General features: G+C 45.9%; 1 long non-coding RNA gene across 1 annotated transcript in view; it reads left to right on the forward strand.

Annotated features, from left to right (window-relative positions):
• The window catches only part of LOC140844419 (uncharacterized), a 77,110-nt gene extending 57,129 nt beyond the window's left edge, over positions 1–19,981 (forward strand). The window contains exons 2-3 of the long non-coding RNA XR_012122669.1: positions 19,242–19,752; positions 19,874–19,981. This is a non-coding gene — a long non-coding RNA (uncharacterized lncRNA). The remainder of the gene's footprint in view (positions 1–19,241; positions 19,753–19,873) is intronic.
• The last annotated feature ends 2,021 nt before the right edge of the window (positions 19,982–22,002 follow it).

The following is a 22,002-nucleotide window of genomic DNA, read 5'->3' on the forward strand; positions in this document are numbered from 1 at the left end:
CTGCAGGCAGCCATGTTTCATTTGCCTTCGGCTTCCCCTCTGCTTGTTTCAGAGTAGCCATCAGAGCAAGACCCAGAGTAAGGATAAGGCAGAAACATGGCTGGATCTGTCAGTTTTCATTGGGAATGAGACTGACCTGGGGAGCCTGTTAAGATTTCTTGACTCCACCCTGTGTGATGCCCATTTATTAAGTCTGGCAAGAGCCAGGGTATTGGCATTTGTGAAGTATCCCAAGGCATTCTGATGCAGGCAGTTCTTGGGCCACACTTTAAGAACCCCTGGCCTAGGAGTGGAGTCTTCCACAATGCTGAACTCCTGGGGAATCCTCTGGGAATTAACTCAGGCAGCTTCTTAATGGCTACAGAGGAGCTGTTGATGGTAGCGCTTAGCAATCTAGAAACAGCGCCTTTGAAATGAATACTTGGAAATTTTTGATGGGACACTAATGAGATGTAGACATTTAGAAAGTTATGAAGCTTTACTCTGGAAGGCCTGTAAATTCCACATACATGCACTAATTAGGTAACAAGACATAATTAAACTATTTGGAGTGATATTGAAAAATAAATACTTCAAGGAACAAGAGGGCAAAATTGAAATACTCCACTCTTCATGCTCATTTCTTTAGTTCACAATGTTGACTGAGGAGTAGGAATAATTACAAGTAGTAATAATGTTTGATAATTATTTATTTGCCTATGTTTACATTGGACATGAAGTCAGAAAACTCACTTGGTAAGTGAATCCCATGAGCGTCCTTTCACAGAGAGGCCTTTGAAAATGAAGGTTCACAATCAAGCAATACACGCTGTTTATTGTGACCGGAATCACAGAAAGAGAGAGTTATGGATGAACTTTCAGCCTAAACTCCCCCTGAGGGGTACTAGAGAGAGGACAAGAGTGCTGACCAAGTAGATAAATAGTAGATACTTTTTGAGCATCTATGTTTATGTTTGTGCAAGAGCCCTGTGCTAGATACTGTGTGTGTTTCAGGGGGAAGCAGTGGGGATGGAGAGGCATTTAAGATACAGGACCTTACAATGTACCTGGAGGCATGACACATTCAGCAGGGAAGTGCCAGTGTAGGCAGTGTGGGATTAGTGCCAAATCAGTCTTTAGGACCTGCATGGATGGAGAAGTCAGAAAGGGTGGGGACAGCCAGGAGAAATCAGAAAGAGGGGACAGAAACTTCTTCAAGTAGGAAGTGCAAACATGTCAGTCAATGAAAGTGAACATTATTGGTGTTGGAGATACATGGCTGACCAAGAAATTGCCCTCTTCTCAAGGATTCCCATTCTAGTGGGAGGAGGTAGATCATTATTGATTTCAGAATACTAATATTAGGTAAATATATGAAATTTATTAATCAGTATTATGATTTATTAATAATATATAATTGATAATGAATTATATATTCTCTGGTAGCTTTAAGAACTGTGAAGAAGCTGATGAGATAAAGTGGTAATAGTGAGTGGAGCTGGAGAGGGGTAGGGTGGGGAGCTGTGGTCAGGCAAGGCCCCTCTGAAGAGACCTGTGTCCAGGCCTGAAGGTGGAGAAGGTGGTAGTGCATGCAGAGCTGGAAGAGTGGGACGACAAGCCCCAACCAGGATGGAGATGGCTGTTTGAAGTACTGGGAGCAGAAGGCCAGTGCAGCTGGAGTGTGGTAAGTGGGGGAAGCTTGGGTAGAGATGAGGCCAATGAGCAGGGTTTGAAGCCAGGAAAGGGTATATAGGTTTTATTCTAAGGATGAAATCTATGCTTGAGAGTCTTGGGAGAGAGTGACATGATGTAACTTACATGCTTTTAAAATCCACTCTGATGGCTGTGCAGGGGGGAGAACCCTGCACACAGGCCCGGAGCAGAGATGGGTGAGGGCTATTTTGTGGCCCTGCTGCTCCCTGCGCTGGGCCTGGAAGGATGTGACAGGGAGAAGTGCCTGTGGGCACACCAGTGAGATCCAGAGCACAAACCTGGAAGAGAAGGAACAGTCAGGGTGCACCAGGAAGCTGTGAGGCCACCAGTCACACACAAGGGAGCAGCTGGGTCCTCCTGCTGTTTTGGCAGGGTGTGAGTTCAGCGTGAGTGGTGGCTACCCAGAGGTCCTGTGGGAAAGTGGTCAGCACTGCAGATGGTGGCAGAGGGGTGAACATGGGAAGCAAAGCAGGGCCTCAGGAGAATGGGAGGCAGGCCAGGGAGGTGGGAGCCAGCGCTCCTCATTATCTCTGTGTGCTGTGGACCTAGTCCAGAGCAACTAACCCTCATACAGCTCTGCCAGGGTGGCTCTCCAGTCCCCTTGCTTCACAGAGGAGCAAACGGGAGTCTGGGAGACTTTCTAAGGCAGCCTGGACAGCAAGTGGCCTAGCTAGGGTGAAGCTCAGATCTTCCTGGTTCCACAGTCAGGGTTCCTGGCCAGTAACCACGAGGTCTCCACGCTGGTCAGCTGTTTCCTTGTCTGCTGCTATTCTCACAATAATTTCTCCTCTTTCCAATACCTTCTTCTCCTTTGTCCTCACCACACTCAGCCAATCACCCCTAAACAGATAGTTTGTAAAGTGACAGGGATCTCCAAGCTTAAATCCAATCATGAAAAAAGAAAAGGAGATACTTGGCCTTGGAGCACATCTGGTCTCCAGGTAGGGGAGAGGCCTTGTGACACACATCCACTGAATTTTACACACATTAGCTCATTAATCCTCATAAGACTAGGAGGAATCTCCATTTTCGAGGGAGTTTGGAGTTTGAGTAACATGCCCAATGTCACACAGCAAATGGGTAGAAATTATTGAGTCCTATCTTAATAATTCTGGTGTTTTTTGGCCTTTCCTCAGCAATCCATGTTTCCCCAAAATGTCTCCACTCCTTTCTTGTGGCCTATAACACTGGCTATGAAACCTAACCCTTCCTACCTTACTCTCCTTTGAGTCATGTCCTGAAGACATATATCTGTCCCTCCTGTCCCTCCAGCCAAAATATGGGAAACTTTTGTGATTCCCAATGCCTCCTACCTCTTGCATATTTTGGCCTTTGGCTTTGCTGACACAGTCAAGGGTAAACCTATGGGTTTCATACTGAGTTCCTGTGAGAAAAGGCCTATTGCATTAAAAAACAAATAAACATGTGGACAAACAAACAATTTCTATTGTTTGTACCATTGCAATTAAAATGGCCCCAAACTGAGTAGCATAAAATACCTGCTGTGTTATTATGCCTGTGGGTTCTGTGGGTCAAGAACTCGGATAGGGCGTGGGGAAGACTTGTCTTTACTTCCTGAGTGTCTGGGTTCTCAGCGGAGAAGACGTAAATGCCTGGAGGTAACTTGAACAGTGGGGCTGAAATCATCAGGCACCTGGGCTGCATGCAGCTGGGACTGTTGACCAGAGTTGCTTGCCTACAGCTACTCTGCGTGGCTGGGTCTTCCTTACAATATGGTCTCCGGGTAGGCAGCCTTCTCACATGCAGACCCAAGGCTCCAAAAACAAATGTTCCGGGGAACGGGATGTGGGCTGTGTGACCTTTTGCGATGGAGATTCAGACACAGTGTCACTTCTAACATACCCCAGTGTTTGAAACAGTCTCAGGTCTGCCCAGTTTGCATTAGAAGTGACACAGACTCCACATTTCAGTAGGAGTGTCCAAAAATTGTAGACATATTTTAAACCTGACATACAGATAAACAAAACAAAAAAACTTGTAGTTTTTAACTCTTCAGAAAAGTCTCCAAAGCCTGGAACAGCAGTTACTCACCTTTTCCACACAAAGACCATGCCTACTTAAAACAAAACGAATCCCCCTAAAGAAATATAGTTGATCCCTGAGCAATGTGGGGATTAGGGTTGCTGAACTCCAGTGCAGTTGAAAAATCCACAAAAATCCATGAGAAAACTTTGACTCCCCCAAAACTTAACTAGTAACAGCCTGCTGTTCACAACCAATAACGTAACTGGTTGTTTGACACATATTTTGTGTATTATATGAATTATGCATTGTATTCTTACAATAAAGTAAGCTAGAGAGAAAAAAATGTTTTTTCAAATTGTCAGAAATCTTCAAAAGTTTTTCCAGTATATTTACTGAAAATAATCTGTGTGGATCAAACCTGTGTTGTTCAAGGGTCACATTTGGTGTCTTTGTAAGAATAGCATACACTCAGAGCAAATAATTCCACACAGTTAAACATAAAGAATTCTGCATAGTACAAATAGTGTAAAATATTCTTGGAATTTCACCACCTAGAGATAACTACAGTTAACTTTTGCAAAATATCCCTTCAGGTATTTCTCTTTGCATATGCACATAGAAAATGTGAACAGTTTTGTATACATAGGGTCATACTATTGACATCTTTTGAAATGTATTCCCTTTTCTCCACTCAATAATATGGTAATTTCTCAATGTTGCAACAGAAACTCTTAGTTTCTTATCTAGCAGCAGTTGGCCCCGTCCTCCTTCCTTACCAAATCCCTGTTTTAATTCAGTGGCAATTTGTCTCCAGGAAGGCAGACTCTATCTCCAGTCCCCAGGGTAAAAGATGATTTGACTTCACTAAAATAGCAGTGCATTCCCCAGCCAACCAGTGACTGCAGTAATGATGGAATGTGATGTGATTCTGGGCAAAGCCAGTGCAAGACTGATGGTGGGTTTGGGGGACTGGGTTTCCTGAATGATGCAAAGATACACTCTGGAACTGCCTCTCTGCTTCTACCATGTACTGTCTTTCCTGTATGTGATGGTTAACACCGCGGGGTGGGTTTTTGTTTTTGTTTTTAGATAATTACTTATTGTTTAATGTAAATGGGTTAGGTTGCATTTTTCTGTTACTTATAGCCAAAAGTATTCTAACTGATGCATGTTTACAGTAAAATTTTACAAAAATCCTTTGAATGGCTGCCTATTCTATTGAATGAGTATAGCAGAACTAACTCCATTAATTCCCAGTTGCTCAGTATTTAGGTATTTTTCTAATTTTTTCCCCCCATGAGAAATGACATCGGTGAATATCAGCACTTTCATTGATTCAATTTTCAGGTACTCCTTGGTGTATTTACCTTTCATCCTCTGACAATACTCTAATCCACAAGACTGGTCCCCCTGAGGTACTGTTTCTTAAGTCTGACTGTGCTGTCAACAACGGAAGCTTGCAAGCCCCCAGTTATCCCAGTTTTTCTTTCTGCAGGGGAAACAGTATGGACTTTGGAACCATACAGAAAGGTTAGAAACCCTCTTCCATTTCCTGGCTGGACAACTTAGTGAGCTTTAGTTTCCATGCTCAGTAAAATGAGAATAGAAATACCAGCTTTCAGGGTTGTTGTCAGGATTAAATGGGATGGCGTATATAAAACACACAGCCTGGAGTCTAACATATCATTAGTGGTGAAAATATTTATGTTTACAATTTCTTATTTATCATCTGCAGGATTGTGTGTGGAAGAACAGGAACAGGGGCCACTGCTCTCAAGCTGTGGCCGTGAGGTACTTCTTTCCAGAAAGGCCAAGACTTCCTGCTATTGTAAAAAATTATTTTTTAGTTTGAAATAATTCTAGATTTTCAGAAAAGCGGCAAAGACAGCATGGAGAGTCCCTGGGCACCCTCCCCAGCTTCCTTTAGCATCATATATAACCAGGGTCTATTTATCAATGCTAACAAATTCCCATTGGTAATACTATTAACTGAGTTGCACTCTTTATTTGGATTTAACCAGTGTTTCCACTAATGCGCTTTAGGATCTGTTCTAAGACCATGTTGCATGAGGTCCTGTTAGTTTTTAATGGACCTGAAACCATTTCTTTAGAGGACTGAGCTGAACACACTTCTGAGCCAGCATTACAATATCCCATCCTCACAATTCTATGGGGTAGGTATTCTTGTCCTCATTTTACAGATGGGCAAACTGAGACAGAGAAACTGAGCATCTTGATCAAGGTACTCAGAGCAGAGCTAGATTCAAATGAGGCAGCCTGGGCTGTGAATTCCCAGAGGATTCACTCCTGGGGCCCTCACCCAAAAGTCTGTCCTCCCTATGTGGCTGGAGAGGAGAGGGACCCCATGCCTGTGGGCAGGGAGCCAGCTCTGGCCAAGACTGGGCACTCTCTGCCCACACCTCCGCTCTGAGTTACCTCCGGACCACCTGGGCTGGGCCCTCCAGGCCCCTTTCCCATACTCCTTCCCTATCAGCTCTGGCTTTCTGCAAAGTTGTTGCTGGTCAATCGTATCACCATACACTTGGCTACAATGCAAAGGCGCCTCCTGGTGTTTGCACTTGAATAGGGACTGAGCCTGAATAGGTAATGAAGCTGGAAGGGGAAAAGGGGAAACAGGAGCAAACTTGGGAGAGCCCATTCCTGCCACCCCTTCTAGGCTACTGTGAAGGCACGAAGGCAGTTCTCCTCTCCACTTACTCAGAAGGCTTATTCCTCTATTAAAAAGTCCCAGACAGCTGCCTTCTCCCTCTCCTTCTGCTGGGACTATCCCTGCTCCTGGGGATAGGAAAGTGAAGCCCTTTTCACCAGGGCCCCATGGGCATGGCCTGGGGTCTCCCAGATTTCCCACCCTCAAGCACTGTCCAGGAAGGAAGCAGACAGCCACAACTTCAGCTTGCCCTCTGAGCTCCATCTCCACCCCCACCCATGGGCTTCTACTGACAGCTTCCACATCAGGGGCAGCTACTTTGAGCCAGACATCGCCTCACAACAATACAGCCTGGATCTACTCGAATCACTTTATTCAGTAAGTGAAATGCAAACTAGAGCTACCCAGCTAGTAAATGGCGGAATGTGGACTTGAACCTCCCCACCTGACTGCCTCCAAACCTCACAATCCTTCCATTACACCAAATGACTCACGACCATTATTCTGGAAACAGGATCATTGCCAAAACCAGAGGCAGGGTCCTGGTGTTGGGAGAGCTCCACGCTGTCCCAGGCCAGGCAGCACGTGGATCCCAGGCACTGGAGGACCAGGCTGGTGACAAGACCCCTTTCTAAGACACCCACCTGAGGCGGAAGAGGGCTCTTTGCCTGGCAGGCAGGAGGGCTGTGGCAAAGGCCTGCATCCTGCCAGGGAGCAGGTATTTCCTCATTCAGGTGACACAGCTTAAAGAACCCGGATAGTGAACTGCCTGTCTATGTGGCAAACTTGGCCTAGCCAGGGTGTTACCGGGCTGTGCAGCAGCTTAAATCCTGTTGTTTACGTTAAGAGGATTCAGTGAAACTAGCATTGTCTTAATACTGGAGCTGCATTTCAGCTGCAGTCATGGTCTCAGTCATGACACAGAAACCAGCTTTGAGGGAAATAATCCTAATGTTCAGAGGTGCAGTGTAGGGTGACTCAGCCTGTCTCATTTGCACTCCTGTTGGTCACAGTGGCTTTGGGTCCCAGGATGGGCCCTGGGTGTTTTTACTGAAGAGTATGAGTAAGAACAGCCAACCTGTGCTGAGTTTGCACGAGACACCAAGCACTCCACATGTACTAACTTGGCTGATCCCCCTTAGCAGCAGGGAGGTGGGCAGAATGACTATCTCCACTTTATGGAGGAAGACACTGAGGCACTGAGAGCTTAAACAAACTGCTTAAGTTCAGTCATTAAGTGGCAGAGCTGGGAGGCAAACCCAGGCAGACCGACTAGAATTGGTGCATGAGTTCTGGAGGGACAAAGACCAAAGGGCTAATGGTGGCTATGTTGGTGATTCTCTTTAACTTCCTTGTTTGTCTTTATTAATTTTCTATAATATTTGTTTTGCAGGGACAGGCAAAACAATAATAGGATTTCTACTAGGAAAAAACAGGCTTCGTTAGTGAGTGTACATTGCGCAGGACTCCATCCCAGGGGTATTCACAGAAAGCCAGTTTGGAGAGACCACTGCAGGTGGACAGATGGCAGACAAAGTATTGATACAAAATAAGGGGTTTGCTTATTTACACATTCATGTATTGATTCAATTATTCATTCATTCACTCCTTCCAAGCAGTATGGAGCTCCCGCTCTGTCTAGCCCCTGCTGTGGGTACCAGTGATGCAACTGTGCCTAAGCCAAGGCTGCTAAGGGGGTCTTAGTCCCAGGGTGGGGTGGGGGGAAGCCGTGCTTTCACATTAAAGCACCCAGGAATGAGAATTTGCCTTGCCATGCCAAGAATTTGCAAGTCTGTTTCCTACTTGAGGTTGGGGACTGGAACACCTGCCACGTATTCCAAGCACTGACCCGTTCGTGCACTTTTGCATTACAAACAGGATAGAACATATAGGGTGCACAGCACAGAAATGGCCAAGTGGTCATTTTTCCAGGTTGAAGGAGGCATAGAAGAGGGTGTTTGGGAAAATATCCATAGAGACTTGAGCGGGGCCTTAAGATTGAAAAAGTTTGTGCCAGGTGCAGAGGGTACTTCCAGGTAGAAGGAACAGCATATGAAAAATGATAGTGGTTTTGCTGCCTAGTGCATGTCAGGAATTGCTGGTAATTCAGTGTGGCTGAAGCATGGGTGTATGGGAGGGAGTCAGAGTCAGGGAAGGATGGGACGGGAGGGGTGTGCAGGGCTCAGATCCCTAGGGCCTTTGTCATGCTAAGAAGCTGGGACTTGAATGTGGTTATGAGGCGAGAGATTCAAAGGATGGAGTGAGGAGTCTATGTGCACCTCAGGGTAGGGCCTTTGAAAGCTTTCTCCTCCTTTTCCTGTTTCATGAGCCCTCCCTCCCCTTTTGTAAAGAAATGAAAGGGTAGGAAATTGACATCTTCCAGCACCTACTATAGGCAAGGCCCTGTGATGAGTGCTTTGCAGCCTTTAGTCCTTATGCAGGCACATACCACCAGCCCCATTTATCAGATAAGAAACTGTGGCTCTGAGTGTGCAGAGACAGAGCTGAGGCTTGGACTGAAGCGCATCCAGTTCCAAAAATGGTGCCATTTGCACTGGGCCAGACCACACAACTCGAAGTGGAATGACACTTTTATCTTTGCGAAGTATTTCATATACCTAGGCTCATTTGATCCTTACCATGACATTGAGTAGTAAATTGGACAAGTGTCATCAATCTCATTTTCAGGAGGAAAACGGAGTCGCAAAGAGGCTCACTGACTACGTGACAGTGATTTGAGAGTTTTGGGATTAGCGACATCCAAAGTACAAAACAGATACCTATCTGAAAACCACACATGGAAACAAAAATAACCCTAAAATGGTTTCTCAGTGCACAGGGGCAGTTGTGGGCATGCCGCATGCACACATGAGAACCTTCTGTGTGGAGGTTTGCAGCTGGAACAGCCGGAGGGGCCAATCCAAGTGGCTGAGCTAATCCCTTCCTCTGCCTTCTGCCTGCTCCCTCCATCACCTTCGGCACCCCACCCCCCAGGGGACATCTGCAATTCTTTGAGGAATCCCTCATTTAGCTCCTGAGACCCAGCACAAGCCTGGGTGCAGAATGTTGGCGCAATTTTGACAAGATGCTCACAGAGGTTCAGTGACTAGTTTTAATTAGGCCATCTTTGTTTACGTTTGATCTTTATCAGCTAATTGGCATGGCAAGGTGTGAGTCACACAGCTTTCCCTTGGCATGGAATCAGTTTGTCAGAGAAAAAAACCAGGAGAACAAATGATCCCAATTACGAGAGAACCCACCGGGCTAATTATCGTCCCACTAAGGACAGAGCCTCCCCCCTCTTGCCGCTGCTGCTGTGGCTGAACCAAGTGCCCTGGGAGCCTCCCTGCCCCTCCCCCCAGCTCCGGAAACCCAGAAACCCGAATCCAGGCCCCCAGCTGGCTCCCTCAGCATTTATTCTCTTGAATTCAAGACTCACATGTCCTCGAAGCTCAAGACATATCAGGGCAACGTTCCCGCTTTAGTCCAAGATCATTCTCCCTGCTAACCCCTTCCAGGAATAACAGCTCACGTTTGCGGTACTTTTTCTGTGTGCCAGGCGCTGTTGGAAGCACTTTATAGTTCTTATTCCCAATAACGCAGTTGGTCAGGTCCCGTTATTACCTCCATTTTCCAGATGAAGAAACTAAGGCAGAGATTAAATAACTTGTTCGGCGATCAGCAACAGCACTGGGGTTTGAACCCACAAGATCTGTCACAGTATTGCCTGCTTTTAACCATCAGTGATTCTTGAAGGGTCAGAGAACCCCCAAATCAACCCAGGATCCCTCAGGCAGATTTCTGGGGGGACTCTTGCTCTAACTTGGTAGGTACGAGTGCCTTCTAGAACAGTATTGTCTAGAACTTTCTGCAATGATGCAAATGCTCTACTGTGTTGTCCAGCTCAGTAGCTCCTACCTACATGTGGCCGTTGAGCACATGAAATGTGGCTAGTGGCACTGAGGAACTGAATTCTAAATTTTATTTAATTTTAATTTTGATTGAAAGAGCCAAGTGTGGCTACTGACTGCCGTGTTGGATAGCCCAGTCCTAGCTGGTTGGCCCTCTTTTCCTCAAACGTAGCAGGTCCCTGACCAACCCTGTATTTGTCCCTTGCCCCTGCAGCCTTCTGGCCTCCCGGTGGGCTCTCTTGGTGTGGACAGACAGATGCAGGTCTCTTCGTTTTCTGCCTCCTCCCCTTCCCGTTCTCTAAGCGTCCTCCAGGCTGAGGGGCTCGTGTGGTGGAATGCGGTTCAGCTGCCCTTGAGTTGAATGATGATCATGGACCTTTGGAATGTCCACAAAGCCCCGCACCCTCGGCCTCCCCAATCTCTCCTTCGCCAGGGTAACAGATGGCCCCAGCTTTCACCAGCCGGGGCCTGAGCACATTGTCACTCCCAGCTGAAAGTGAAATATTCAGTGGCATTTAAATTAAATAGACTCTAATGCTTCAGTAATATTAATTACGTTTTCATTCATCCCAGGCCTAATAAATCAATGCGTAAAGAGGGGATGCTTGGGAGGCTGGCAGCTGAGTGGGGCCACTGGGCCTTTGTGTGAGCCCGCACACAATGCCCCCATTCTTACTGGGCTGCGCTTGCCCCTGCAAACATCTGTGCTCAGCCCCTCTTGAGGAGGAGCCAAAGTGGTAACATTTACACTCTGCTCGTCCAGTTTGTCCCTGCCTGACCAGGGCCTGAGTCAATGGGAAATGTGAAGGCCACACAGAAAATAGCATGCAGGTGTGGGATGCATATGTGTGTGGAGCTGGGGGTTTTGCAGAATTTCTGGGGCAGAGGGTAAGCAACTGAAGGAGAGAGGAGTATGGTCTGGGATTTCTAGCTGGAGGACTGTTAGCTCACCTTTAATCAAGGGAAGAAGCAAAGAAGGGAGGGAGGAAGGGAGAGGGAAATAGTAACAACTGCCATGGAATGAGGGCTTCTTAGTGCCAGGAACTGTGCCAAATACTTCTTTGGGCAGGCTCTTATTTATTCTTTACAACAACCTGTGACAGGAAATATCAACTGTTATTGGCCCATTTTACAGATGAGGAATTTATTTGTGGTTCAGAGAAAATTTACTAACTTCTTATGTCTCCGGCCTATGTCTTTCTGGCTCCAAAGTCCATGATCTTCCCCCCTCTAAGATCTATTTCTACCAAAAGAAAATACAGAAGAAAGGAAGGGGTCTCTAGGATTTGGTGTAGGTGGGTGGCAAGGGGCCAGCATTTGAGAAGTCTGCCTCTTGGTTTCTGAGGATTTTTGCCTTTGGGGAGGTCTGTCCCCACTGAGCAGTGCCCCCACCCCACTCTGGGGCTATACATATGTAAAAGAAGCCAATAAAACAGTCGAGAGAGCCTCCCCTCCTAAATCTTCAGGGGACAAAACCTCCCACTTGTGATGCTTCAAAGCTGCCCAGAGCTACCAGTTTACCCCCAGAAGTCTGACTCAATGCCTCTGATTGGAAAATAAATAGCCTTGCACATAAAAACCACAGGCCAATTGTGAGCCCAGGAATGAGAAAGGGCTGTGTGTGGACCACTGCTCACCAGCCCCAGAGCCTGACTACCCAGGCAGCCTCCCCCTAAGGAGACTGACAAGGGTGAAGGCCTGAGTGGAAGTGGGGGTTTCACTAACGGCTCATCAGGAAAATTTTTTAAATTGAGGTATAATTGACATAAAACAGTGCATTAGTTTCAGTGTACAACATAGTGATTCAATGTATGTATATATTGTGAACTGATAGAAGGATTTTTTAAAGCCAAATTAAAAAATAATGAAGGTTAAATTCTACAAGAAATTACATGTTTATTGCAGAAAAAGTAGAAAATACCTATAAATTGAAGGGAAAACATAAGCTGAGTCCTTCTGTCCAGTTAACACTTGTCCTTCTAGAGAGCTCAACTACTACTTAGCAAAAAGTGGATCATAAGATGCAAACTGCTTTGTAACCTGCTCCCCCACCCCCATTAATATGACACAAAGACTTTTCCATGGCATTAAATACGTATCTCCACCAGTGTATTTTGAATGACTTGTTATGTAATTTATGGATGAGACATGGTTTATTTCACCAATCCCCAATTACTGAACATTTGACTTGTTTCTATTTTTTTTCCTCTCACAAACTGCTATAATGAATTTCCTGGTGGCTAAATTGGGGTACATGCACACTCCTGATAAGTTTCTTAGAATAAATTCCTCAAAGAGAATTTGCTAAATGAGTATACATGAGTATTTTGACGACAGAAATTCTGAGTGTCTATTAGGATTTTTTAAAAATTATTTGGAAAGCTAAGTCTCAAATTCAGACACAGTTCCTACCCAATGTAAATATCCTTACCTTTCATCATTAAAGGCAGATACTTAAGACAGGTTTGACCGTGCGCAGGTTTGACTGTGCAAACCCAACCTTCTGGCCATCTTGTTGGTGACTACCCCTCAGCACCTGTAGGTTCAGGGTGAGGGCAGCAGGGCCTGTAACTCACTCCCACTAGGGTCCCAAAGGAGGCAGCTTGAGTGCTCCAGCCTGTGTCCCGGGAGTCAGCCTCGATTTAACATCAGCTCCACCTGACCAGCTGTGCAACCTAAGGGAAATAACCCAACCTCTCTGACTCTCAGCACCTCACCTGCAAATTAGTGGTGCTTGTATACCTTATTTCTTACGTATGTAAGGTTAAATGCATGTAAAACACTTAACATAGCACAGTGCCTGATCTAGGGTAAATGTTCATTCATCATTTGTGACTATACTGTTATTATATTAATCCACTGATGTGCTGTTCAGTCAGTATCTGGGCTATTTAAGTCATAATGAGAGAAGCAAATAATGTATGTGGATGAGGCATCTCAAAAGGCATCTTATGGGAGGAGGGATTTGAGGTGGAGCTCAGGGAGGTCCAGTAACTTGTCTAAAGTTATGCATTTACTAGGATGGGACTAGACTTTGGGTCTGTCTGGTTAAAAACTTCATGCTTTGTTTATGAATACTAATAAGCAAATAAAGGTCAGAGTAAGGCTGGCCCACAGAATTCACTGTGATGACAGCAACATTCTATATCTGCACTAATATGGTGACTGTTAGTCACATGTGGCTACTGAGCACTTGAAATGTGGCAAATACAAGTGAGAAACCGAAGTTTAAGTTTCATTTAAATGTGGCTAGTGGCGACTATGTTGGACATGACAGGTCTAGACTGAGGAAACTGTTTCAAAGAGGGGAGGTAATGTTGAAGATCCATGTTTTCAATGATGGAGAAAGAGAGATTTTTTAAAAGCAAAAAGTGAAAAAGCAAAACAGACTCTAATTGGAGAGGCACTGTTAATAATAATTAAGAAAATAGTTTTCATGGACGCCAAATATTTTTCCACCCTTGGAGCCACTCATCCGTTTGGCTAGTGTGCTCTGACCATGCCATCTTTGTGGCTCTTTGTCAAACAGCCTGGGGCCAAGCCAAAGCCCACAGGGAGGGCTCCCTTTGGCACATGCTTTCCCCCTTCTTCTCTGTTTTGTATTTGGCATTAAACCGAGTAACTGTCTCATGCTGAAACCACCACACGTATCTAATTCCCATTTTGTTCTCTGTCAGATTCAGGCAGAGAGCTGATAGAATAGCTGTCACTTTCAGGTCAGAGCAAACTTCCTATGTGTAGTTCTTCATGACTGGAGCTGCGTGCAGACTCACTAGGCAGCCTTAGGGGGAGGTAAATCTCCCATCAGGAGAAGACTTTAAGCATGAGCTGAACAATTACGGGTACGCTGTATCAGGGTTGTGAGTGTCAGATGCCAGTGGAGAGGTAGTTGGAACCCAAGGCCCTTAATGTAATTTCGAACCTCCAGAGTCAGGTTTTTTGTAAAGCAGGCACCTCTTTGTTGTGAAATTCCTCAACTATCTCACACCCTAGTCAGGGATAGACTGGGAAACCCCTGAGGCTGGGGCTTTGCCACATTCCCACCTGTTTCTCTGGGCCAGGCACGGTGCTTTGCACAAGGACAGAGTTCAGTACATCCTCACTGTTGCAGGTGAGGGATCATTCAGGCCTTGACATTTTAATCTAAATATAAAATGGCAGTCTTCATCTTTAGTGAGGAGAATAAATGCACTACATAAATTCAGTGCCAATTTAGGTTAATCTCCTTAGGGATCAAACAATCACTCTATATAAATTTATCAAGTACCCCTTGTGTGCCCTGCCCTGTGAGATAAAAGAGAGAGAGGGAACTCACAATTACAGAGTGTCTACTATGGGTTGGGTGCTGGGGCAGGTGCATTTCCCATATTTTGTGGTAAAATAGGCACAAGCTTAGAAGAAGGATTAATATCTCAATTTTATAGATAAGGAAGCTGAGGCCTGACAAGGAAGTAATCCAGAATCACATAGATGGTAAGTGGCTGAGGAAACACTCAACAGCCTTCAGTCTTCATCCTAAACTAGTTTATGGGACAGGTGGATTGGAATTTGTACTGAAGGAACCAGTGTTGGTATGAGCAGGAGACTGGAGGGACATCACTGGCACTGTTATGGGCATCACCACACTGGGGAGGCACAGAGATGTCCTCTGTCTCTGCCCAAGAAAGCTCCATGCCTACTGGGTCCCAGTGATTTATGACCTTGGTACATAGCATCACCTCCTCATCTCACCCCTTCACTCTAACTCTTAGAAGTTCTTACCTGTCAATGAGAACCTATATGATTGGTGTCTTTAAATTTTTAAGAATTTTGTCAAATGAAAGACCTATTTTACCAGCTCCCCCCCATTGGCCAGTTTTCAATGCCCACTTAAGGTGTATCTGCTGAGCCTCCCTTGCAGGTGGCAGACTCCAATTCAGAATCATTTCATTACAAGAGCAGCTTGTAAGGCTGAAAACAAGGCTGTGGGTGTGGCTGGCACAGGCACTCTGGTGGTGGTGGTAGAGATGTCTCTCAGGGATCTTCCTTCTTCTGTTTTGGCTTCTTCATCAGGAGTGGCCACCGGATTTACTTCTTACCTGCTTAGCATCTCCAGTAGGGACAGTGCAACTTTCCCCCAGTGGTTCTAGCATCAAAATAAGCATAGGGAAATAAATAATGTTGAAACTGTGAGCTGCCTTGAGCCGGAGGCTTGTGCTGGGCCGACAGATGTCAAGTAGTGCTGTGTCTCTCTTGAAATTTGAAAATACCCTGAGGCAGCCCTGCAGGTTTCCTGGCACCCCAGGGAACTTTGCTGTGATTGGGATGGAAGGGTATTGGTTGGCCTTCTCCCCTCGCCTGGCCCTGCTGCTTCTCTCCCTTTCCTAATCCCTGGCCTCATCTCTTACCAAATCCCAGAACAAAATCAGTAGAGATGATGCTCTTGCAGTGTTTTGAATCCCATCCTTGGCATTTATTAACTTACCACTTAAGCAGTTTCCTTATTCTTTCTAACCCTTAGTTTCCTCTTTGGTAAGTGGTGAGTGCAGTATCCCCCTTGTAGGGCTGCTGTGAGGATTAAAGGAGATGCTGTATTTTATGTGCTGAGCATAGTGTCTGGAAGATAATCAGTATTCAGAGTTGTACCTACTGTATTATTATTTTTCTTCTTATTGTTGTTATTACTATTAATACAAGGGACAGATAATTAGTCAGCATTAGGCTCATTTGTGAATGACAGGAAACAGAAAGTAAGTGGCTTAAATAAAATAGAAGTTTACTTCTCTCTCAAGCACAGGTCCCGGAAGATGGTTCAGGGCTGGTGTGATATTACCCAGTGCCAGGGATTCAGGTTTTTCCATCTTATTTATCTACTATATGTAGCTCTGTTTCCAAGGCCATGCTCATGGTCCAAGAGGCTGCTCTAACTCAGCCATCATGTCCCATTCCAGCCAAAAGGAAGAAAGAAAAGGGAGGAGAAGATCATGTTCTCTTTCTTCCTCGAAGTTGCATATCCCAGCTCCGCACAAACCTCAATGCCAGAACTTGAATGCCTAGCTGCAAGGCAAATGGAGGAAAGTAATGTTATCCTGGGATCCAGGGGGACCAGCTAAAAATTCTATGACTATGGGGGAAGGTAGGCTTAGTGCAGTGGGAAAGGACCCTGGACGCTGGGCTCACTCTGGATGATGGAGCTCAGAGAAAACCATGCTTCTGGTAATAGGGAAATTCTATGCACTTTTTGTTACCCGAGGAGTTGAAGATTGACTTCAGAATTTCGAAGAAAGATGGAAGTTAAAACTCAAGAGTGAAGCTGTCTTCCCTGAGCCAAGGAGCTTAGTTCAGTCTTTCCCCTCTGGCTGCCAGCCTGGGCCGAGGAGAGGCACAGCACTGGCCCCAGGCAAACTTGGTTTGAGGCCAAATTCCAGGACTCTTGGGGCTGACTGGCAGCCACTCTGTCTGAGCAACCTGGGGGATCCTGAGAAAAGAATGAACATCCGAGTCCCAGAACAAAATCAGTAGAGATGATGCTCCTGCAGCCCGGTCTGGCTGGGAGGCCGCACAGTGGGGAGGATGAGGTCATGGTGACAAATGAGAGAAGGGGGAGGGCCGGAGAATGCAGCCAGCGAGCCCACGCAAGCAGAGAGCAGCAGCTCCCAGCAAAGCCAGCTTCCCGGGCTCCATCCCCGCTCTGCCACCACCCGGCTGTGTTTTTGGATTTGAGTCTATCAAGCTAGAAGATGGGAAACACATCTGCTGTCCTCTGGCTTTGCATGGCTGCTGTCAGCGGCAGCTGGGGTTAGGAATGTGCAGGAAGTGAACAGGCTTCCTAAAGAAGAAGGGGTGTGGGTGCCAGAGGCTGGGGGGAGACAGGGATGAAAAGGCAGAGCACAAAAGTTTTCAGAGCCGTGCAACTATTCTGTATGATATTATGATGGTAGATACAAGTCATCATACATTTGCCCAGACGCATAGAGTGCACACCACTGGAGCCAAGCTAATGTCCACTACAGACTGTGGGTGATAATAACGTGTACATTTGGTTTATCACTATAACGGATGTACCACACTGGTGCGGGATGTTGATGGTGGGAGAGGCTGCAGGAGATGGGTTGGGAGGAAGGGAAGGGTTGTATGGGAACTCTGTGTTTTCTGCTCAATTTTGCAGTGTACCTAAAACTACTTAAGAAATTAAGTTAATTAGTTTTTTTAAAAGAAACACAGTGAAAGATGTTGACTTTGGGAGTAATATTATCAACATGGGGCTGAGTAAAGAGTTATTGAGCAGCTCTTGAAAAGAAGTTGGCCATGTGTATTCATCATCTGGCCCCAAAGCCAACTGTAGGGCTGTGAAGACAGTTCATCAGATACTAGGCATATGGTGATTATTTATCAAGGTACATGTAGTAGGAGAGAGCAAGGAGACCCCAAACATCCATGCAGCATACAACTGCTCACATTTTGGTGTGGAGTGGTCTTTTTATTCAGAACTTGGAGGCAGGAAGTACATAGAGACACGGCCGCCACACTATCTGAGCCTTATGCTTTTAGGTCTTTCTGGGATCATTGCCTTTATTCCTGTATTTAGGAGATGCATTTACTTTTTGATGATCCACAAGCACTCTTGCTTAGCATTCAGGCTTCTCCGCTCCTGGAAGAGAACCAGGATTATCCAAGGCTCTGAAGGAAACATGAGAAGAAGCCTGTGCCCAGGGCTGCTGTAGATGAGCTGGGCAGCCTGTCCAGTAGAACTGTCTGTGGCAGTGGGACTGTTCTAACCTGTACAGTCCAACATGGTAGCCTCCAGCCACGTGGGGCTATTGATCACTTGAAATGTAACTAACGTAACTGAGGAGATGAATTATTTTATTTTGGTTTAATGAATTTCAACTAGAGTTTTAAATAGCCACATGTACTTAGTGTCCACTGTATTGGACAGCATGGGCCTAGGGTCCCATCCCTCACTAGTTGTTTTGCTACTCACCTCAGGACTCTCAGAAGTGTGCTGTGTATATATGTGCATGTGCATACCTACATGTGTGCATGTGTGTGTGTGTGTGTGTGTGTGTGTGTGTGTGTGTGTGAGGGCAGGAACGCATGTATTAATGGGTGTGCAGGAATGCTGCAGAACTTCCCATGGGTCTAGTTAAGACTTACCCTCAACCTACAACTATCTCAGACCCAAAATGAGGGAGCATCTTGCCACAGACAGAAAACCTTTTACATGAAAAAACAGCAGAAGATAAGTGGAATCCACGAAATGAAGCAAGGGTTATGTAGAATTTCTTTTCTGTGTATCTTGTACTTATTTTTGTTTAAAAAAACGAATCTGTCACTACACTTATCTCTCTATCACGTATATGGGTCAGGGGATCAGACTGTGATGTCAAGCTAGCCCTGGCTTTGCCACCAAGTTGCTGTATGAGTTTGGCATGTGACATCTCTCTTTGGGGCTCAGTTTCCCCGTGGTTACTCTAGGGGTTGAATCAGATGGTGTGTAACAATAGTTCACCTCTTTGATATTATCCTAGATCTAAGAAGAATGGGTAAATTTTTAATTGAAAAACATGAAGATGGAAAACCTTACTTTAGAGTGATCTAAATCTACAGTGGTTTACGCCGAAGTGTGGATGGGCCCTGCCCAGCTTCAGTATGTGCTAAGGGGTGACTGTGGCCTGTCAGCATGGGATACACAAGGCTTCTTGCCTTCAGAACTTCTCAGAACCTATAATATGCTCATGGGTAGTGTGACTCCAGCTAGAGGATCCAGCCTTCCCCTAACCTAGTTGACTCCAGAATTTATTTCTGTTCGAGGAGCATCTAGCAGGAAGGATTAATGTTTTGTGGAACACACGTAGGGAATTGCTCATCTAGAGGCAGTATGAATAGTTTTTTAGGGCCCAGTTGTCTCCCCAACTTTGGCTTCCCCCTGCCTCTCCTGCTGCATGGGCTGGGCTGGGGATCTGCACTCACCAAAGGCTTGAATCCTGCTTTTCTTTGCACAGGTGCTGCCCGCCATGGCCCCAGCTCTCCACCTGCACCATGTAGCTCATTTTGTTCTGGGGCTATCATGATTTGCAAATTCTTCCTCTAGCTCAAGTGCACAGACCCAGAACATGCTCTCGCTGGAGGGATGATGTTGACTGAGACCCCCAGCTGTATTGCGACCTCTGTGGGAGCTGGCAGCACCTCACAGAGGGCAGAGTTTGTCTGTACTTGTACAATCGGTTGTAAATTCTGCTGAGTGCGATGGATCCATCTGGATGAAAAGGTCTGTATAAATGCAAGATCATTATCATTATCAACTGTCCCAGTTGGAGCCCAGCAATTTGAAAGCCCACAATCAATGGGGCTTTTCCAACAATCCCATTCTACCCAGCTTGAAAAAGGTGTAATTACATGGAGCTGCTGTCTCTGGAGAGACAACAGGAATGTCTGTCCCCAGTGTTAATGGAAAGAGGAATCTCCCAGGCCGTGGACGGAGACACCCTTCAGGCCCTGCTCAGGTCAGGGAAGGTAAGCAATGCAGCACTCGTGCTGGTAGACGTGAGGGGTAGCATGCTTCTGCCTTTCTGAAGAGCAGGTGCTGCCAGGAGGCAACATAGGGGCTGCATGAGTCTTTTCCTGATTCATCTAGGATCAGGGAAAACTCGGTTCCAGAGAATGTTCCTTTCTGAAGCTGCCTGCCTACAGCACAGAGAGACCAAGAGAGGCTTCCTACCAAGGCAACTCTGAGATAGAGAATGTAAGCCCTCCCTTTCCTTTCTTTCTCTGCAAATGTCTGGCATTTCTAGCTGTGTAACCTTGGGTAAGTTCTTTAACCTCTCTCGGCTTTCTGAAATAAAGATGGCAACTCTTAACCTGCCTGAGTGCAGGGGGCAGGACCAACTGTTTTTTTGAGGCCCTTTGCCTGTTAGGTTAGAAAAATCTTTTACTCTAATTCAAAGACTTTTGGTGCCAAAGGAGGAGAAAAACCTTCTTTTTATTAAATGAAGTCTTGTTTCTTGCATCCAAATTCCCAGAAGATGGGAAATCATTCAGGGGACTCAAAGGCCAACTTGGAGTCACAGAGCCTCAGTAAGGGTCAGGCTGTTGGGAAATTCACCACAGCCACCTTCTCAGCTTCACAGTTGTCGGACGGCAGCCTCCCATCAGCCTCCTGGGCCTGGGGCCTCATAAATGAGGATGGGGGTAATGAACATGTGGTCCCCCCAGGGGCCTGCCTTACCCCTGAGCTCTGGGGCCCAGATTTTTAATGAGGCAAGAGGCTTTTCCCTTCTCCAAATACCCCTCACACAATGGCTGAGTCAAGTTCCCACCCCCTGTCCCCCTCCCCCCTGCCAATTCTCTTGAGAAAATTACCAGGGAGCTGCTGAGAGGAGAGATGTGGCTAGAAAGGAATCTAAAGAGGGGGAAAAGTGCTTCCCTGTCATCTTGGGAGACACAGAGTTCAGGCTACTTTCACTCCTTCCAAAGAGTCAGTTCTTTCCTCAGACTAGGGAGCGTCCCAGGCACTGATCCTGTTCATTTTTAACTTTTAAGAATGACCTCTGTGGCCTGGTAGGGTGAAACTTCAGCCTTTTATAAGGGAAGTAGCTGTTCTGAAAATATACTTGACACAAATACAAAAAAATCTCCTCCATGACCTTGGGCCAGGCATCCAGCCCACTGACCTCCCAGATGGCCAGAGTCTCTGCAGGGCCATGACTCACTGGACATTCCAGTGCACCCAGGGACACCCTTTGCAGTATCTGGGTGAACAGGATCCAGGCAAGCTTGAAGAGCACCTCAGCCCAAGATCTGCTACCATCTGCAGGGTTTGTGGCAAAAATACCCCCCCAACCCACTCTGGGCAGATGCAGGTGTTCCCCAAAGCATGCCTCAGTTTGAGAGTGAGAACCATTGCAGCTTCTGGTGGATGATTGAAGACTAAGGGCCCAGTCCAGCCAGCTCACCTGTCAGGTCCTGTCTCCAGGATCCAGCTTCCCATAGTAAAATAGCATGTCTTGGTAGGCTTGTTCATTTACCAGTGCACATAGCCACATTTATGAAGTCTTAGTATTTAATACTTTAAGAGTTGAGTAATAAAAAGAAATTTAGACTCTACCTCCTGTTGTTCTTAAAAATGAGCCTGATTTATTTATCCTATTCATGTATCTTTCTGTCACTGTCTGGGACTGGGAATGTCAGATCTTTAACCTAAGTAACATTTAGAGTATCGAGGAGAAAGTAAATAATACCCAAGGCTGCCCTAAAAAGTAAAGAAGTAACTAGGCTGCCCAGGTTTACCAGCACATATTTCACGAACTGTGCTTAGCAAACACAATTCTCATAAGCACTGCCTTTTTTTTTTTAATTAGGGTATCATTGATATACAATCTTATGAAGGTTTCACATGAGCAACATTGTGGTTACAACATTCACCCATATTATCAAGTCCCCCCCACACCCCATTGCAGTCACTGTCCATCAGCATAGTAACATGCTATAGAGTCACTACTTGTCTTCTCTGTGCTATACTGCCTTCTCCATGACCCCCCTACATTATGTGTGCCAATCATAATGTCCCTTAATCCCCTTCTCCCTCCCTCTGCAGCAATCCTCCCCTACCCCTCCAATTTGGTAGCCACTAGTCCCTTCTTGGGTTCTGTGAGTTTGCTGCTGCTGTTTTGTTCCTTCAGTTTTGCTTTGTTGTTATACCCCAAAAATGAGTAAAATCATTTGGTACTTGTCTTTTTTTGCCTGGCTTATCTCACTGAGTATAAT

The sequence above is a fragment of the Manis javanica genome, chromosome 11 (assembly GCF_040802235.1).
Source record: "Manis javanica isolate MJ-LG chromosome 11, MJ_LKY, whole genome shotgun sequence".
In the NCBI taxonomy this organism is placed as follows: Eukaryota; Metazoa; Chordata; class Mammalia; order Pholidota; family Manidae; genus Manis; species Manis javanica.